This window comes from Somniosus microcephalus, unplaced genomic scaffold, assembly GCF_052327205.1.
Source record: "Somniosus microcephalus isolate GS21.2 unplaced genomic scaffold, FLI_Smic_1.0 unresolved_chr9, whole genome shotgun sequence".
NCBI lineage: Eukaryota > Metazoa > Chordata > Chondrichthyes > Squaliformes > Somniosidae > Somniosus > Somniosus microcephalus.
This window is the reverse complement of record NW_028225187.1, coordinates 16,899,400-16,918,803: the sequence shown is the minus strand read 5'-3', so window position 1 is coordinate 16,918,803 and position 19,404 is coordinate 16,899,400. Positions and strand designations below refer to the sequence as shown.

General features: G+C 51.7%; 1 pseudogene across 1 annotated transcript in view; it reads left to right on the top strand.

Annotated features, from left to right (window-relative positions):
- The window catches only part of LOC147084832 (uncharacterized), a 97,697-nt pseudogene that overhangs the window by 46,192 nt on the left and 32,101 nt on the right, over positions 1 to 19,404 (top strand). Inside the window, exon 7 of the transcript XR_015075829.1 lies at positions 16,381 to 16,463. The product of XR_015075829.1 is annotated as an uncharacterized LOC147084832 (transcript). The remainder of the gene's footprint in view (positions 1 to 16,380; positions 16,464 to 19,404) is intronic.

Sequence of the window (19,404 nt, the reverse complement as noted above, 5' to 3'; positions counted from 1 at the left end):
CTCTGTTTATTGTTGAACATAAACGCTACCGATCGCTGGTCGGTAAGTAGGGTGAAGCGTTTGCCGGCTAGGTAGTGGCGCCAGTGGCGCACTGCCTCCACGATGGCTTGGGCCTCCTTTTCCACGGAGGAGTGTCTGATCTCGGGGCCTTGGAGGGTCCTCGAGAAGAAAGCTACGGGCCGCCCCGCCTGGTTGAGGGTGGCCGCCAAGGCGAAGTCGGACGCATCACTTTCCACTTGAAATGGAGTGTTCTCGTCCACTGCCTGTAGCGTGGCCCGCTCAATATCCTGCTTAATGCTTTTGAAGGCGGCGTGGGCCTCAGCAGAGAGCGGAAAAGAGGATGCTTTCAAGAGGGGGCGGGCTTTGTCGGAGTAGTTGGGGACCCATTGGGAATAGTAAGAAAATAACCCCAGGCACCTTTTCAGGGCTTTGGGAGTGTTGGGCAGGGGCAGCTCCCGTAGGGGGCGCAATCGGTCGGGGTCTGGTCCGATTTCCCCATTCTCCACCACGCTGCCCAGTATGCAGAGGCGCGTGGTGTTGAAAACGCACTTGTCCTCGTTATAGGTGAGGTTGAGTTTTTGTGCGGTTTTCAGGAACCTCTCGAGGTTCGAGTCGTGATCCTGCTGGTTGTGACCGCAGATGGTGACGTTGTCGAGGTAGGGGAAGGTTGCCTGCAAGTGGTGGTCATCGACCATGCGATCCATCTCCCTCTGAAAGACCGAGACCCCGTTCGTCACCCCAAAGGGGACTCTGAGGAATTGGTAGAGGCGTCCGTTCGCCTCGAAGGCGGTGTACGGGCGGTCCTCTGGTCTGATAGGGAGCTGGTGGTACGCTGACTTGAGGTCGATGGTGGAGAACACCCGGTATTGGGCGATTTGGTTCACCATTTCTGATATGCGGGGTAGCGGGTAGGCGTCTAGTAGGGTGTACCTGTTGATCGTTTGACTATAGTCGATCACCATCCGTTTCTTCTCGCTACCCCTTACCACTACCACTTGGGCGCGCCACGGGCTGTTGCTGTGTTCAATAATGCGCTCTTTCAGGAGCCTGTCTACCTCGGTCGCGATAAACCGCCTGTCCTCCCAGCTGTACCTCCTGCTTTTGGTCGCTATTGGCCGGCAGTTAGGGGTAAGGTTCGCGAATAGCGAAGGCGGCTTTACCTTCAGGGTAGCCAGACCGCACACTGTGAGGGGCGGCTGGGACCCACCGTACTTGAGCGTGATGCTTTGGTGGTTGCACTGGAAATCCAAACCCAAGATCACGCTCGCACATAGATTCTTCATGATTAATACTTTAAAATTATCATACACAGTTCCGTTAACGCACAATTGTACCGTGCAGTAACCCAGAATGGTCGATGTCTGGGTTTTATCGGCCATAGAGATGGTACCCTGAGCAGGGACCACCTTTAGGGAGAGTTGTTGTGCCAGTTCAGGGTGGATAAAACTCTCCGTGCTTCCACTGTCAATTAAGCATTTAACCCGGCACCCGTTTACCTCGATGTCCACCATTGATTTGGATAGCGGATGCGGCCTGGTCTGGTCCACTGTGACCGATGCCACTGTAGGGCCCTGATCGAGACAAGATGGCGTCCACGCTGTCTGCTCATAAGATGGCGGACCCCACGAGGTCGGGCAAGATGGCGTCCAAGATGGCCGCTCCCACGGCGCACACGCGGCGGTGGCGGGTTTTCCGGCGGTTGGTTTTCCGGCGGGGTTCCCTCTGCACACCTTCCCGAAGTGCCCCTTCTTACCGCACTTAAAGCAGGTGGTGCCTTTCGCCGGGCACAGGTTTCTGGTGTGCTTTGGCTGCCCGCAGAAGTAGCAGTTGGGTCCTTGACGCGTCGTGGCTGTCGTAGGGCTTCTGGGGGGAGAGCTGGGCCCCGCCGGTGTCGAGCTGCCGGGCGGGGAAGATGCCTTCCAAGATGGCAGCGCCCTCGGCGCACACGTGGCGGCGTGGGCGGCGCGGGCTGAAGAGTAGGCGTCCGAGTTTCTCTGGGCCATCTCCAGGGACCGCGCGGTGTCCGCAGCCTGTTTCAGGTCCAACTCCGTTTTTTCCAGCAGTCTTTGCCGGATGTGAGTGGAGCTGAGGCCTGTGATAAAGGCATCGCGAACAAGCTCGTCGGTGTACACTGCGGCTTTTACATCTCGGCACTTACAGTCCTTGCCAAGCTTTTTCAGGATGCTTAGGAACTCCTCCACCGATTCCCCAGGTCGCTGTGCGCGAGTAGCGAGTAGATGCCTAGCATACACCTCATTCGTAGGCTGCTGGTAATGCGCCTTTAAGGTGTTGCAGGCGGCCAGGTACGTATCGGCGTCTTGGATGAGGGGGTAAACCCGGTGGCTTACCCAATTCCGTAGCATTCCGAGTCTCATCTTCGCAGTGTCCGTAGCGTCTTTGACGGCTGCGGAATTGTCCAGGAAGAATTCCATACAGTCAAACCAGTGTCCGAAGCGTGCTGATGCGTCCGGAGCATGTTGATCCAAATCCAAACGTTCGGGTTTCAGGAGTTGATCCATAGTGTTGAAAATTGAGTTAATAAAATTGATGTGCCTCAATTATTCCGAGACTCGAAGTTAGCAGAACAAAAGTAAGGCTTTTATTAACTCAGAACATAACACGTAAAATAGAGAGATGTCTACCTTCAGGAGGCTGATGCCGGACTAAAGTTAGATTACAAAGGAGCCAGGTATGGGCGGAGCCCTGCACACAACCAGTTCCAGCACATTCCAATGCATAATACATGAGGACTGGGGGAAGGGAAAAGACACAGAAAGCAGGCAGTTAGAAGACACAGAAAACAGGCAGTGATGAATGGAATATATTTCATCACAGTCCCATCAAACACACCCAGGGCAGGTACAGCACGGGGTTACATACAGAGTAAAGCTCCCTCTACACTGTCCCATCAAACACTCCCAGGGCAGGTACAGCACAGGTTAGATACAGAGTAAAGTTCCCTCTACACTGTCCCATCAAACACTCCCGGGGCAGGTACAGCACGGGTTAGATGCAGAGTAAAGCTCCCTCTACACTGTCCCATCAAACACTCCCAGGGCAGGTACAGCACGGGTTAGATACAGAGTAAAGCTCCCTCTACACTGTCCCATCAAACACTCCCAGGGCAGGTACAGCACGGGTTAGATACAGAGTAAAGCTCCCTCTACACTGTCCCATCAAACACTCCCAGGGCAGGTACAGCACGGGTTAGATACAGAGTAAAGCTCCCTCTACACTGTCCCATCAAACACTCCCAGGGCAGGTACAGCATGGGGTTAGATACAGAGTAAAGCTCCCTCTACACTGTCCCATCAAACACTCCCGGGGCAGGTACAGCACGGGGTTAGATACAGAGTAAAGCTCCCTCTACACTGCCCCATCAAACACTCCCAGGGCAGGTGCAGCACGGGTTAGATACAGAGTAAAGCTCCCTCTACACTGTCCCATCAAACACTCCCAGGGCAGGTACAGCTCGGGGTTAGATACAGAGTAAAGCTCCCTCTACACTGTCCCATCAAACACTCCCAGGGCAGGTATAGCACGGGTTAGATACAGAGTAAAGCTCCCTCTACACTGTCCCATCAAACACTCCCAGGGCAGGTACAGCACGGGGTTAGATACAGAGTAAAGCTCCCTCTACACTGTCCCATCAAACACTCCCGGGGCAGGTACAGCACGGGGTTAGATACAGAGTAAAGCTCCCCATACACTGTCCCATCAAACACTCCCGGGGCAGGTACAGCACGGGGTTAGATACAGAGTAAAGCTCTCTCTACACTGTCCCATCAAACACTCCCAGTGCAGGTAAAGCACGGGTTAGATACAGAGTAAAGCTCCCCATACACTGTCCCATCAAACACTCCCGGGGCAGGTACAGCACGGGGTTAGATACAGAGTAAAGCTCCCTCTACACTGTCCCATCAAACACTCCCAGGGCAGGTACAGCACGGGTTAGATACAGGGTAAAGCTCTCTCTACACTGTCCCATCAAACACTCCCAGTGCAGGTACAGCACGGGTTAGATACAGAGTAAAGCTCCCCATACACTGTCCCATCAAACACTCCCAGGGCAGGTACAGCACGGGGTTAGATACAGAGTAAAGCTCCCTCTACACTGTCCCATCAAACACTCCCGGGGCAGGTACAGCACGGGGTTAGATACAGAGTAAAGCTCCCTCTACACTGTCCCATCAAACACTCCCAGGGCAGGTACAGCACGGGTTAGATACAGAGTAAAGCTCTCTCTACACTGTCCCATCAAACACTCCCAGTGCAGGTACAGCACGGGTTAGATACAGAGTAAAGCTCCCCATACACTGTCCCATCAAACACTCCCAGGGCAGGTACAGCACGGGGTTAGATACACAGTAAAGCTCCCTCTACACTGTCCCATCAAACACTCCCAGGGCAGGTACAGCTCGGGGTTAGATACAGAGTAAAGCTCCCTCTACACTGTCCCATCAAACACTCCCGGGGCAGGTACAGCACGGGGTTAGATACAGAGCAAAGCTCCCTCTATATTTTTGTGGTTTGAAGAAGTAGGTTAATTGAATTCAGGCAAATCCCAGATTCTGTTTGTTTAATTCTTCGTACTGAGGGAAATTCCGTGCGAGACTCGCGAGCCGTCTCCACAAGGAAAAAAAATAGTGCCAGGCTCTAAAAATAGGCTGAGAAAATTGGTAACCAAGGCAACGAGCATAGCATCAGGAGGACTGGCAACTCACGCTGGGAATCCACTAGAAGTCTTCAGATCTTAGGTTTTAAGAGGGAAAAAACTGTGTATTCTAAATCAGCATCTGACCTTCTTACCGTATCAGTCAATCCTACCTTCTCCCCATATCCCCCAACCCCACCTACCCACCTTCTCCCCATATCCTCAACCCCACCCACCCACCTTCTCCCCATATCCCCCAACCCCACCCACCCACCTTCTCCCCATATCCCTCAACCCCACCTACCCACCTTCTCCCCATATCGCCCAACCCCACCGACCCACCTTCTCCCCATATCCCCAACCCCACCCACCCACCTTCTCCCCATATCCCCAACCCCACCTACCCACCTTCTCCCCATATCCCCCAACCCCACCCACCCACCTTCTCCCCATATCCCCAACCCCACCTACCCACCTTCTCCCCATATCCCCCAACCCCACCTACCCACCTTCTCCCCATATCCCCCAACCCCACCTACCCACCTTCTCTCCATATCCCCCAACCCCACCTACCCACCTTCTCCCCATATCCCCCAACCCCACCTACCCACCTTCTCCCCATATCCCCCAACCCCACCTACCCACCTTCTCCCCATATCCCCAACCCCACCTACCCACCTTCTCCCCATATCCCCCAACCCCACCCACCCACCTTCTCCCCATATCCCCAACCCCACCGACCCACCTTCTCCCCATATCCCCAACCCCACCTACCCACCTTCTCCCCATATCCCCCAACCCCACCTACACACCTTCTCCCCATATCCCCAACCCCACCTACCCACCTTCTCCCCATATCCTCAACCCCACCCACCCACCTTCTCCCCATATCCCCCAACCCCACCCACCCACCTTCTCCCCATACCCCCCAACCCCACCCACCCACCTTCTCCCCATATCCCCAACCCCACCTACCCACCTTCTCCCCATATCCCCCAACCCCACCTACCCACCTTCTCCCCATTTCCCCAACCCCACCTACCCACCTTCTCCCCATATCCCTCAACCCCACCTACCCACCTTCTCCCCATATCCCCAACCCCACCTACCCACCTTCTCCCCATATCCCCCAACCCCACCAACCACCTTCTCCCCATATCCCCAACCCCACCTACCCACCTTCTCCCCATATCCCCCAACCCCACCTACCCACCTTCTCCCCATATCCCCAACCCCACCTACCCACCTTCTCCCCATATCCCCAACCCCACCTACCCACCTTCTCCCCATATCCTCAACCCCACCCACCCACCTTCTCCCCATATCCCCCAACCCCACCCACCCACCTTCTCCCCATATCCCCCAACCCCACCCACCCACCTTCTCCCCATATCCCCAACCCCACCTACCCACCTTCTCCCCATATCCCCCAACCCCACCTACCCACCTTCTCCCCATATCCCCAACCCCACCTACCCACCTTCTCCCCATATCCCTCAACCCCACCTACCCACCTTCTCCCCATATCCCCAACCCCACCTACCCACTTTCTCCCCATATCCCCCAACCCCACCAACCACCTTCTCCCCATATCCCCAACCCCACCTACCCACCTTCTCCCCATATCCCCCAACCCCACCTACCCACCTTCTCCCCATATCCCCAACCCCACCTACCCACCTTCTCCCCATATCCCCCAACCCCACCTACCCACCTTCTTCCCATATCCCCAACCCCACCTACCCACCTTCTCCCCATATCCCCAACCCCACCTACCCACCTTCTCCCCATATCCCCCAACCCCACCTACCCACCTTCTCCCCATATCCCTCAACCCCACCTACCCACCTTCTCCCCATATACCCCAACCCCACCTACCCACCTTCTCCCCGTATCCCGCAACCCCACCCGCACACCTTCTCCCCATATCCCCCAACCCCACCTACCCACCTTCTCCCCATATCCCCAACCCCACCTACCCACCTTCTCCCCATATCCCCCAACCCCACCTACCCACCTTCTTCCCATATCCCCCAACCCCACCTACCCACCTTCTCCCCATATCCCTCAACCCCACCTACCCACCTTCTCCCCATATACCCCAACCCCACCTACCCACCTTCTCCCCATATCCCGCAACCCCACCTACCCACCTTCTCCCCATATACCCCAACCCCACCTACCCACCTTCTCCCCATATACCCCAACCCCACCTACACACCTTCTCCCCATATCCCCAACCCCACCCACCCACCTTCTCCCCATATCCCCAACCCCACCTACCCACCTTCTCCCCATATCCCTCAACCCCACCCACCCACCTTCTCCCCATATCCCCAACCCCACCCACCCACCTTCTCCCCATATCCCCCAACCCCACCTACCCACCTTCTCCCCATATACCCCAACCCCACCTACCCACCTTCTCCCCATATACCCCAACCCCACCTACCCACCTTCTCCCCATATCCCCAACCCCACCTACCCACCTTCTCCCCATATCCCTCAACCCCACCTACCCACCTTCTCCCCATATCCCCAACCCCACCCAATACAATACAATACAATACAAATCGCTTTATTGGCATGATAAGGTACATCTTATGTTGCCAAAGCATCAAAATACATTTATGGTTGAACACATAAACGCGGTTCCATTCATACAGTGTATAAACAGGTATATCCCTGAGTTTATAAATATATTTTCGCCTTGTTTATATATACTCTTGTCTTAGTTTACTGGTTGTCCCTCTGTTCATGGCAAGCTGTAACATAGTGTGCCGCCAGTGTTACACAGCTTCTCTCCTCCCCCAGTAGGAATGGGAGTTTTTGGTTGTCAGTCAGATTTCTGAATTCAGGGCATATTTGTGAGAATTTTTGATAGAAATTCTCTCTGATGCCCTGATATTTTCCACAGGCTGTGAGGAAGTGCATCTCTGTCTCAACTACTCCCTGACTGCAGTGAGAGCATATCCTGTCTTCTCTTGGCAGCCTGGTCTGCCTGTGTCTGCCTTTTTCGATCGCTAGGCTATGTTCGCTAAGTCTGTACCTTGTCAAGGTTCTTCTCAGTTTGTTATCCTTTACCATGGTCAGGTAATCAGCTATGTTGTATTGTCTGTTTAGGGCCAAGTAGCAATTGAGTTTGCTTTGGGTTTTTGTTGTTTCTGCCCAATATGACAGATATTTTTCCTTTTGCTTAGCGACGATTGTGTTGGGTCGAATTCTTTGTGTTACCCTGTCACTGTCCTGGGGCTGGTTATTGTTAGTATTGTTATTAGTTACTTTATTGAGTCCCAGGACTAGTTGACTGAGGGTATTCTTCTTTATGGTCAGCTCTTGGCATTTCAGGGCGTCGTAGTGATAGCATTGGGGGTTGCTCATTTGTAGGTGATTCCAAAATTTGGTGGCTCTTTTTTGGATAGTGATTATTAATGGGTATTGGCCTAGTTCCGCCCTGCATGCGTTGTTTACTGTTTTCCTTTGAGTCCGGAGGATACTTTTACAGAATTCCGCATGTAGGATCTCAATTGGGTGTTTGTCCCATTTTGCAAAATCTTGTTGTGTTAGTGGTCCCCAGACCTCACTGCCATAGAGTGCAATTGGTTCAATTACTGATTTGAAAATTTTGAGCCAAATGCTAATTGGGATTTCTATTTGGATTGATTTTTTGATGGCATAGAAAGCCCTTCTTGCTTTCTCTTTCAGTTCATTCACAGCCAGTTTGAAGTTTCCCGTAGAACTGATTTTTAAGCCCAAGTATGTGTAGTGAGTGGTTTGTTCAATTTTGGTTGTTCCTACTGTGAAATTTATTGTGGGTCCATGTTGTTTGGATCTTTGCTGGAACACAAGGACTTTGGTTTTTTGGGGATTTATTGTCAGGGCCCAAGTCTGGCAGTACGACTCCAGCAGGTCCAGGTTCTGCTGTAGACCCTCCTTAGTTGGTGACAGCAGAACCAGGCCGTCGGCATAGAGGAGGAATTTAACCTTGGATTCATATAGGGTGAGGCCGGGTGCTGTAGATTGTTCAAGTAGTTTTGCCAATCCATTAATGTAAATATTAAAGAGTGTCGGTGAGATTGGCGAGCCCTGCGTCACCCCCCGCCCCTGTGGGAAGTATTTTGTTTGTTTGTCTCCAATTTTAACTGCACATTTATTGTTTGTATACATTGATTTAATTACATCATATGTTTTACCTCCTACCCCGCTTTCGATAAGTTTCAGGAATAAACCGTCATGCCAGATGGAGTCGAAAGCCTTCTGGAAATCTACAAAGCATGCGTAGATTTTGCTTTTGTTATGGTGAACGTGTTTGTCAATTAGGGTCTGTAGGGTGAAGATATGATCGGATGTTCTATAGTTTGGCAGGAATCCAATTTGGCTTTTACTCAAGACATTGTGCTCTTCAAGGAAGTTTATAAGTCTTTTGTTTATGATGCTACAGAATACCTTCCCCAGGTTACTGTTTACACAGATGCCTCGATAGTTGTTTGGGTCGATTTTGTCCCCACTTTTGTATATGGGTGTTATGAGTCCTTTGTTCCAGATGTCAGGGAAATAACCGACACTCAGAACCAAGTTGAAGAGTTTTAGGATAGCCAGTTTCAGTTTGTCGTCTGCGTGTTTAATCATCTCGTTTAGTATGCCGTCTGTCCCGCAAGCTTTTCCTGGTCGCAGGTCCTTGAGTTTTTCAAGAAGTTCTTTTTCTGTTATTATGGCGTCTAGCGGGTTTTGGTTATCTTTTATGGCCATTTCAAGCTTTTCAAGTTTTTTGCGTATTTGGTGTTGCTCTGGTCCTAGTGTGTTTTTCTGGTATAATTTTTCAAAGTGGTTTACCCATGTGTCCCCATTTTGAATGGACAAATCGTCGTGTTGTTTTTTGTGTAGTGTTTTCAAGTTGTCCCAGAAACAATTCGACTCAATGGATTCCTCCATGGAGCTGAGTGTATTCTTAATAAATTGCTCTTTTTTGGTCCTGAGTGTGTTTCTGTATTGTGTTAGCGTCTGACAATAAGTAAGGCGTAATTCCTCGTTTTCTGGATGTCTGTGTTTTTGGTTTGATAGTTTTCTAAGTTTTTTCCTCATGTTATGGCAATCATGGTCAAACCATTTTTCATAGTTTTTTGTTTTGGGTTTGTTCTTGCGAGCTTTCAAGTTTGCATTTGTTGCCAAATTATCAAAAATATTGTTTAGTTTACTAACTGCCCACCTACCCACCTTCTCCCCATATCCCCAACCCCACCTACCCACCTTCTCCCCATATCCCTCAACCCCACCTACCCACCTTCTCCCCATCTTCCCAACCCCACCTACCCACCTTCTCCCCATATCCCTCAATCCCACCCACCCACCTTCTCCCCATATCCCTCAACCCCACCCACTTTCTCCCCATCTTCCCAACCCCACCTACCCACCTTCTCCCCATATCCCTCAATCCCACCCACCCACCTTCTCCCCATATCCCTCAACCCCACCCACTTTCTCCCCATATCCCCAGCCCCACCTACCCACCTTCTCCCCATATCCCCCAACCCCACCTACCCACCTTCTCCCCATATCCCTCAATCCCACCCACCCACCTTCTCCCCATATCCCTCAACCCCACCCACTTTCTCCCCATATCCCCAGCCCCACCTACCCACCTTCTCCCCATATCCCCCAACCCCACCTACCCACCTTCTCCCCATATCCCCCAACCCCACCTACCCACCTTCTCCCCATATCCCCCAACACCACCTACCCACTTTCTCCCCATATCCCCAACCCCACCTACCCACCTTCTCCCCATATCCCCCAACCCCACCTACCCACCTTCTCCCCATATCCCCCAACCCCACCTACCCACCTTCTCCCCATATCCCCAACCCCACCCACCCACCTTCTCCCCATATCCCCCAACACCACCTACCCACCTTCTCCCCATATCCCTCAACCCCACCTACCCACCTTCTCCCCATATCCCTCAACCCCACCCACCCACCTTCTCCCCATATCCCTCAACCCCACCTACCCACCTTCTCCCCATATCGCCCAACCCCACCCACCCACCTTTACTCTGTTTGTAACCCGTGTTGTACCTGCCCTGGGAATATTTGGCAGGACAGTGCAGAGGGAGCTTTACTCTGTATCTAATCGTGCTGTACCTGCCCTGGGAGTGTTTGATGGGACAGTGTAGAGGGAGCTTTACTCTGTATCTAACTTCGTGCTGTACCTGCCCTGGGAGTGTTTGATGGGACAGTGTAGAGGGAGCTTTACTCTGTATCTAACCCGTGTTGTACCTGCCCTGGGATTGTTTGATGGGACAGTGTAGAGGGAGCTTTACTCTGTATCTAACTTCGTGCTGTACCTGCCCTGGGAGTGTTTGATGGGACAGTGTAGAGAGAGCTTTACTCTGTATCTAACCCATGCTGTACCTGCCGTGGGAGTGTTTGATGGGACAGTGTAGAGGGAGCTTTACTCTGTATCTAACCCCGTGCTGTACCTGCCCTGGGAGTGTTTGATGGGACAGTGTAGAGGGAGCTTTACTCTGTATCTAACCCGTGCTGTACCTGCCCTGGGAGTGTTTGATGGGACAGTGTAGAGGGAGCTTTACTCTGTATCTAACCCCATGCTATACCTGCCCTGGAACAGTTTGATGGGACAGTGTGGAGGGAGCTTTACTCTGTATCTAACCCGTGCTGTAACTGCCCTGTGAGTGTTTGACGGGACAGTGCAGAGGGAGCTTTACTCTGTATCTAACCCCGTGCTGTACCTGCCCTGGGAGTGTTTGATGGGACAGTGTAGCGGGAGCTTTACTCTGTATCTAATCGTGTTGTACCTGCCCTGGGAGTGTTTGATGGGACAGTGTAGAGGGAGATTTACTCTGTATCTAACCCCGTGCTGTACCCGACCTGGGAGTGTTTGATGGGACAGTGTAGAGAGAGCTTTACTCTGTATCTAACCCCGTGCTGTACCCGACCTGGGAGTGTTTGATGGGGACAGTGTAGAGAGAGCTTTACTTTGTATCTATCCCATGCTGGACCTGCCCTGGGAGTGTTTGATGGGACGGTGTAGAGGGAGCTTTACTCTGTATCTAACCCCGTGCTGTACCTGCCCTGGGAGTGTTTGATGGGACAGTGCAGAGGGAGCTTTACTCTGTATCTATCCCATGCTGTACCTGCCCTGGGAGTGTTTGATGGGACGGTGTAGAGGGAGCTTTACTCTGTATCTAACCCATGCTGTACCTGCCCTGGGAGTGTTTGACGGGACAGTGTAGAGGGAGCTTTACTCTGTATCTAACCCGTGCTGTACCTGCCCTGGGAGTGTTTGACGGGACAGTGTAGAGGGAGCTTTAGTCTGTATCTAACCCCGTGCTGTACCTGCCCTGGGAGTGTTTGACGGGACAGTGCAGAGGGAGCGTTGCTCTGTTGTCGCAGATTGAAGCTTGAGACAGACCTTCGGATTGCAGATGAAGCGATGGCATTTGCTGTCCCTGGAACCATGTGAAGATTAGCCTGTTCGAATTTGAACCCCTGATAGTGGCCATCTGCCCCTGTCCGCTTATGACTCCTCCACTGACTCAACACGAGACCAGGCCTCTTCCTGTCTCCAATTACCAAGGCCGCAAGGGTCCATTAAATATTAACAGGAACCCAGCACGAATTAAAAATTTGCGTGCAAAATCGAATCAACGCCCCTGGCGATATGTTGGCAGCGTTTCAGAGGGAAGCACATCACTGCTGGAGAGAGAATGAGAGAGAGAGAGAGCTGTAACAATTGTGGTTTACAGGGCAGAGTGTTACAGTGAGGATCGTGTTACAGGGAGCACATTTCGTACGGTTTCTCTATCAGAGAGAGAGCTGTCAGCCGTGTGCCTGTTGAGAACATGAGAAGATCAGAATTCGGAGCAGGAGTGGTCATACAGCCTCAAGTTCAAACTATCGGGGTTCCACATTGGTCTGTTCCCGAGACAGTCACAGATCAGGACTGCGTGTTTGTGTATGTCTGCCTGAACGTAATAATTAGGAGCAAGACTTGGCCCCAGGGCCTCTCGAGCCTGCTCCGCCATTCAATAAGATCACGGCTGATGATCGACCACAACTCCACTTTCCCCCGCCCGATCCCCATATCCCTCGATTCCCCGAGAGCCCAAAAATCTATCGATCTCGGCCTTGAATAGACTCAACGACTGAGCCTCCACAGCCCTCTGGGGCAGAGAATTCCAAAGATTCACCGCCCTCTGAGTGAAGAAATTCCTCCTCATCTCAGTCCTCAATGGCCGACCCCTATCCTGAGACTGTGACCCCTGGTTCGAGACTCTCCAGCCCAGGGGGGAAACAGCCTCTCAGCATCTACCCTGTCAATCCCCCTCAGAATCTTGTACGTTTCAATGAGATCACCTCTCATTCTCCTAAACTCCAGGGAGTATCGGCCCAATCTACTCAATCTCTCCTCATGGGACAGCCCCCTCATCCCAGGAATCAATCTGGTGAACCTTCGTTGCACCGCCTCCAAGGCAAGTATATCCTTCCTTAGACAAGGAGACCAGAACTGTGCACAGTACTCCAGGTGTGGTCTCACCAAGGCCGTGTACAATTGGAGCAAGACTTCCTTACTCTTATACTCCAAGCCCCTTGCAATAAAGGCCAACATGCCATTTGCCTTCCTTATTGCTTGCTGTACCTGCATGCTTGCTTTCTGTGATTCCTGTACGAGGACACCTAAACCTCCCTGAACACCAACAATAAACAGTTCCTCACCATTTAAAACAAATATTCTATATTTCTGTCTTCCTACCAAAGTGAATAACCTCAACCATTATATCGGAGACTGTAACAGTGATGGGTGTGGGGTATATCAGTGTTACAGTGAGGGGTGTGGGTATATCAGTGTTACAGTGAGGGGTGTGGGGTATATCAGTGTTACAGTGAGGGGTGTGGGGTATATCAGTGTTAGTGAGGGGTGTGAGGTATATCAGAGTGTTACAGTGAGGGGTGTGGGGTATATCAGTGTTACAGTGAGGGGTGTGGGGTATATCAGTGTTACAGTGAGGGGTGTGGGGCATATCAGTGTTACAGTGAGGGGTGTGGGGTATATCAGTGTTACAGTGAGGGGTGTGGGGTATATCAGTGTTACAGTGAGGGGTGTGGGGTATATCAGTGTTAGTGAGGGGTGTGAGGTATATCAGAGTGTTACAGTGAGGGGTGTGGGGTATATCAGTGTTACAGTGAGGGGTGTGGGGTATATCAGTGTTACAGTGAGGGGTGTGGGGTATATCAGAGTGTTACAGTGAGGGGTGTGGGGTATATCAGTGTTACAGTGAGGGGTGTGGGTATATCAGTGTTACAGTGAGGGGTGTGGGGTATATCAGTGTGTTACAGTGAGGGGTGTGGGGTATATCAGTGTTACAGTGAGGGGTGTGGGGTTTATCAGAGTGTTACAGTGAGGGGTGTGGGGTATATCAGTTTTACAGTGAGGGGTGTGGGGTATATCAGTGTTACAGTGAGGGGTGTGGGGTATATCAGAGTGTTACAGTGATGGGCTGTGGGGTATATCAGTGTTACAGTGAGGGGTGTGGGGTATATCAGTGTTACAGTGAGGGGTGTGGGGTATATCAGTGTTACAGTGAGGGGTGTGGGGTATATCAGAGTGTTACAGTGAGGGGTGTGGGGTATATCAGTGTTACAGTGAGGGGTGTGGGGTATATCAGTATTACAGTGAGGGGTGTGGGGTATATCAGTGTTACAGTGAGGGGTGTGGGGTATATCAGTGTTACAGTGAGGGGTGTGGGGTATATCAGTGTGTTACAGTGAGGGGTGTGGGGTATATCAGTGTTACAGTGAGGGGTGTGGGGTATATCAGTGTTACAGTGAGGTGTGTGGGGTATATCAGTGTTACAGTGAGGGGTGAGGGGTATATCAGTGTTACAATGAGGGGTGTGGGGTATATCAGTGTTACAGTGAGGGGAGTGGGGTATAATCGGAGTGTTACAGTGAGGGGTGTGGGGTATAATCAGAGTGTTACAGTGAGGGGAGGGGGGGTGATATCAAGCTCTAGGCAATGGTGGGTGGATGGGCTCTTGTCAGATCATTCCAACCCCACCCACGCCACCTTCTCCCCATATCCCCCAACCCCACCTACCCACCTTCGCCCCAATCCCCCCAACCCACCTACCCACCTTCTCCCCATATCCCCCAACCCCACCTACCCACCGACTTGCATTCCCCCATATCCCCCAACCCCACCCACCCACCTTCTCCCCATCTCCCCCAACCCACCGTACCCACCTTCTCCCCATATCCCCAACCCCACCTACCCACCTTCCTCCCCATATCCCCCAACCCACCTAGCCACCTTCTCCCCATATCCCCCAACCCCACCTAACCCGACCTTCTCCCCATATCCCCCAACCCCACCTACCCACCTTCTCCCCATATCCCCCAACCCCACCTGACCCACATTCGACTCTCCCAATAGTCCCCTAAGCGCCCACCTACCCACCTTCTCCCCATATCCTCAGCTCCACCTGACCCACCTTCTCCCCATATCCCCCAGGCCCCACCTACCCACCTCTCCCATATTCCCCCAACGCCCACCTACCCACATTCTCCCCATATCCCCAACCCCACCCTACCCACCTTCTCCCCATATCCCTCAAACCCCACCTACTCACCTTCTCCCATATCCCCAACCCACCTAACCACCTTCCTCCCATAGTCCCCAACCCCACCTACCCCCTTCTCCTCCATATCCCCCAACCCCGACCTAGCCCACCTACTTCCCCATAGTCCCCCAAGGCCCCACCTGACCCACCTTCTCGTCCCATATTCCCAACCCCACCGACCCACCTTCTCCCCATAGTCCCCAACCCCACCTACCCACCTTCTCCCCATATCCCCCACCCCACCTACCCACATTCTCCCCATATCCCCAACCCCACCTAAGCACCACATTCTCCCCATATCCCCCAACCCCACCTAGCCCACCTTCTCCCCATAACTCCCCAACCGACCACCTGACCCCCCTTCTCCCCAAATCCCCCAACCCCACCTCCGCCACCTTTTCCCCATATCCCTCAACTCCACCGACCACCTTTTCCCCACATCCCTCAACCCACCTACCCACCTTCTCCCCATATCCCTCAACCCACCCCCTACCACCATCTCCCCATATCCCCCACCCCCCTCTCACCTCTCCCATATCCCCAACCCCACCTACCCACCTTCTCCCCATATCCCCAACCCCACCTACCCACCTTCTCCCCATATCCCCCAACCCCACCTCCCCACCTTTTCCCCATATCCCTCAACTCCACCTACCCACCTTTTCCCCATATCCCTCAACCCCACCTACCCACCTTCTCCCCATATCCCCCAACCCCACCTACCCACCTTCTCCCCATATCCCCCAACCCCACCTACTCACCTTCTCCCCATATCCCCAACCCCACCTACCCACCTTCTCCCCATATCCCCCAACCCCACCTACCCACCTTCTCCCCATATCCCCCAACCCCCACCTACCCACCTTCTCCCCATATCCCTCAATCCCACCTTCTCCCCATGTCCCAATTGGCTGCTCACTGTATGAGACCTGAGGTCCAATTCCAGCCCAGAGAGTTGGGATGACGTTGATGGTGTTGGGGGACGTATTGAGAAATGCAGTTGCTTCATCTTGTTCTCCCGACGCTCTCTTCCCCCGTGTCTGGGATGGTCCCGCTGTTAACCTGTCGTCTTCTCTTTCGATTACAGTCTGCTCGTTTGTTGTACACAAGCGATGTCATGAGTTCGTTACGTTCTCGTGTCCTGGAGTGGAGAAGGGACCCAACGCGGAGGTAAGTGAATATCAAACACAATCTGACCCCGAGCCACATATGGAGTTATTAGGACAGGTGACCAAAAGCTGGGTCAAAGAGCTCGGTTTTAAGGAGCGTCTTAAAGGAGGAGAGAGAGGCGGAGCGGTTTAGGGAGGGAATTCCAGAGCTCAGGGCCCCGGGCAGCTGAAGGCACGGCCGCCAATGGTGGAGCGATGGAAATCGGGGATGCTCAAGAGGGCAGAATTGGAGGAGCGCAGAGATCTCGGAGGGTCGTAGGGCTGGAGGAGGTTACAGAGATCGGGAGAGGGCGAGGGGCCATGGAGGGATTTGAACAGGAGGATGAGAATTGTAGGGGCTGGAGGAGGTTACAGAGATAGGGAGGGGGGCGAGGCCCATGGAGGGATTTGAACAGGAGGATGAGAATTGTAGGGCTGGAGGAGGTTACAGAGATAGGGAGGGGGCGAGGGGCCATGGAGGGATTTGAACAGGAGGATGAGAATTGTAGGGCTGGAGGAGGTTGCAGAAATAGTGTGTGGATTTAGGGGCTGGCGCCTCTGACTGAATTCGTGCAAAGGAACTCATCAGGTTTCTGAGATTGGATGCCTAAGATCATAAGACCATAAGAAATAGGAGCAGGAGTAGGCCATTCGGCCCTTCGAGCCTGCTCCGCCATTCAATGAGATCATGGCTGATCTTCTGTCTAATTTCCATTCACCGGCCCTATCCCCATATCCCTCGATGCCCTTACTAGTCAGAAATCTGTCGACTTCTGTTTTGAATATACCCAACGACTGGGTCTCCACAGCCCTCTGGGGCAGAGAATTCCAAAGATTCACCAACCTCTGTGTGAAGAAATTCCTCCTCATCTCAGTCCTGAATGGCCTACCCTTTATCCTGAGACTGTGACCCCCTGGTTCTAGACTCCCCAGCCAAGGGAAACATTCTCCCAGCATCCACCCTATCAAGACCTGTAATAATTTTGCATGCTTCAATGAGATTCCCCTCTCATTCTTCTGAATTCAAGAGAATACAGGCCTAGTTTACTCAATCTCTTCTCATACGACAGTCCCGCCATCCCAGGAATCAATCTCGTGAACCTTCGTTGCACTCCCTCTATGGCAAGTATATCCTTCTTTAGGTAAGGCGACCAAAATTGTACACCGTACCTCAGGTGTGGTCTCACCAAGGCCCTATATAATTGGAGTAAGACTTCTTTACTCCTGTACTCAAATCCTCTTGTAATGAAGGCCAGCATACAATTTGCCTTCCGAATAGCTTGCTGCACCTGCACGTTCACTTTCAGTGACTCATGTACAAGGACACCCAGGTCCCTTTGAGCATCTGCATTCCCAATCTTTCACCATTTAGGAAATACTCTGCCTTTCTGTTTTTTTTTCTACCAAAGTGGATAACTTCACATTTATCCACATTATAATCCATCTGCCATGTTCTCGCCCACTCACTGAGCCTGTTGAGATCCCCTTGAAGCCTCTTCACATCCTCTTCGCAACTGACACTGCTCCACCTAGCTTTGTATCATCAGCAAATTTGGAAATGTTACATTTAGTCCCTTCATCCAAATCATTGATATAGATTGTGGATAGCTGGGGCCCAAGCAACCGATCCTTGCGGTACCCCACTAGTCACAGCCTGCCATCCTGAAAAAGACCCGTTTATCCTACTCTTTGTTTTCTGTCTGTTAACCAATTCTCAATCCATGCTAGTATATTACCCCCAATTCCATGGGCCCTAATTTTGTTCACCAACCCCTTGTGTGGGACCTTATCAAAGGCCTTCTGAAAATCCAGATACAGTACATCTACTGGTTCCCCTTTGTCTACTCCACTAGTTACATCCTCAAAGAACTCCAATAGGTTTGTCAAACAGGATTTCCCTTTCATAAATCCATGTTGACTCTGCCCAATCTTACTATTAGTTTCTAAGTGCCCAGTTATTGCATCCTTTATAATAGATTCCAGCATTTTCCCAACTACTGATGTGAGGCTAACAGGTCTGTAGTTCCCCGTTTTCTCTCTCACTCCTTTCTTAAATAGCGGGGTTACATTTGCTATCCTCCAATCTGCAGGAACCATTCCAGAATCTATAGAGTTTTGGAAGATGACAACCAATGCGTCCACTATCCCAATGGCCACCTCTTTCAAAACTCTAGGATGTAGATCACCCGGTCCTTGGGATTTATCGACTTTTAGTCCCATTAATTTTGCTCGTACTGTTTTTTTTACTAATAATAATTCTTTAAGTTCCTCATTCTCGCCACACACCATTGGTTTCTCGTATTTCTGGGAGGTTTTTTGTGTCTTCCTCCGTGAAGCCAGAAACAAAGTATTTATTTAATTTCTCTGCCATTTCCTCATTCCCCATTATAAATTCTCCCGTCTCTGACTGTAAAGGACCTACATTTACCTGCGCCAGTCTTTTCCTTTTCACATACCTACAGAAGCTTTTACAATCCGTTTTTTATATTTTTCGCTAGTTTGAGCTCATATTCCATTTTCCCTATCCTAATCAATTTCTTGGTCTCCCTTTGCTGATTTCTAAGAAGATCCCAATCCTCAGGCTGACTGCTTTTTCTGGCCACTTTATAAGCTTCCTCCTTTGACTTAAGTGTCCATACTTAAGAAAAGACATACTTGCTCTCGAGTCAGTACAAAGAAGGTTCACTCGGTTAATCCCGGGGATGAGGGGATGGACATATGAGGAGAGGTTGAGTAGATTGGGACTCTACTCATTGGAGTTCAGAAGAATGAGAGGCGATCTTATTGAAGCATATAAGATTGTGAAGGGGTTGGATCGGGTGGATGCGGGGAGGATGTTCCCGATGATGGGTGAAACTAGAACTAGGGGGCATAATCTTAGAATAAGGGGCTGCTCTTTCAAAACTGAGATGAGGAGAAACTTCTTCACTCAGTGGGTGGTAGGTTTGTGGAATTTGCTGCCC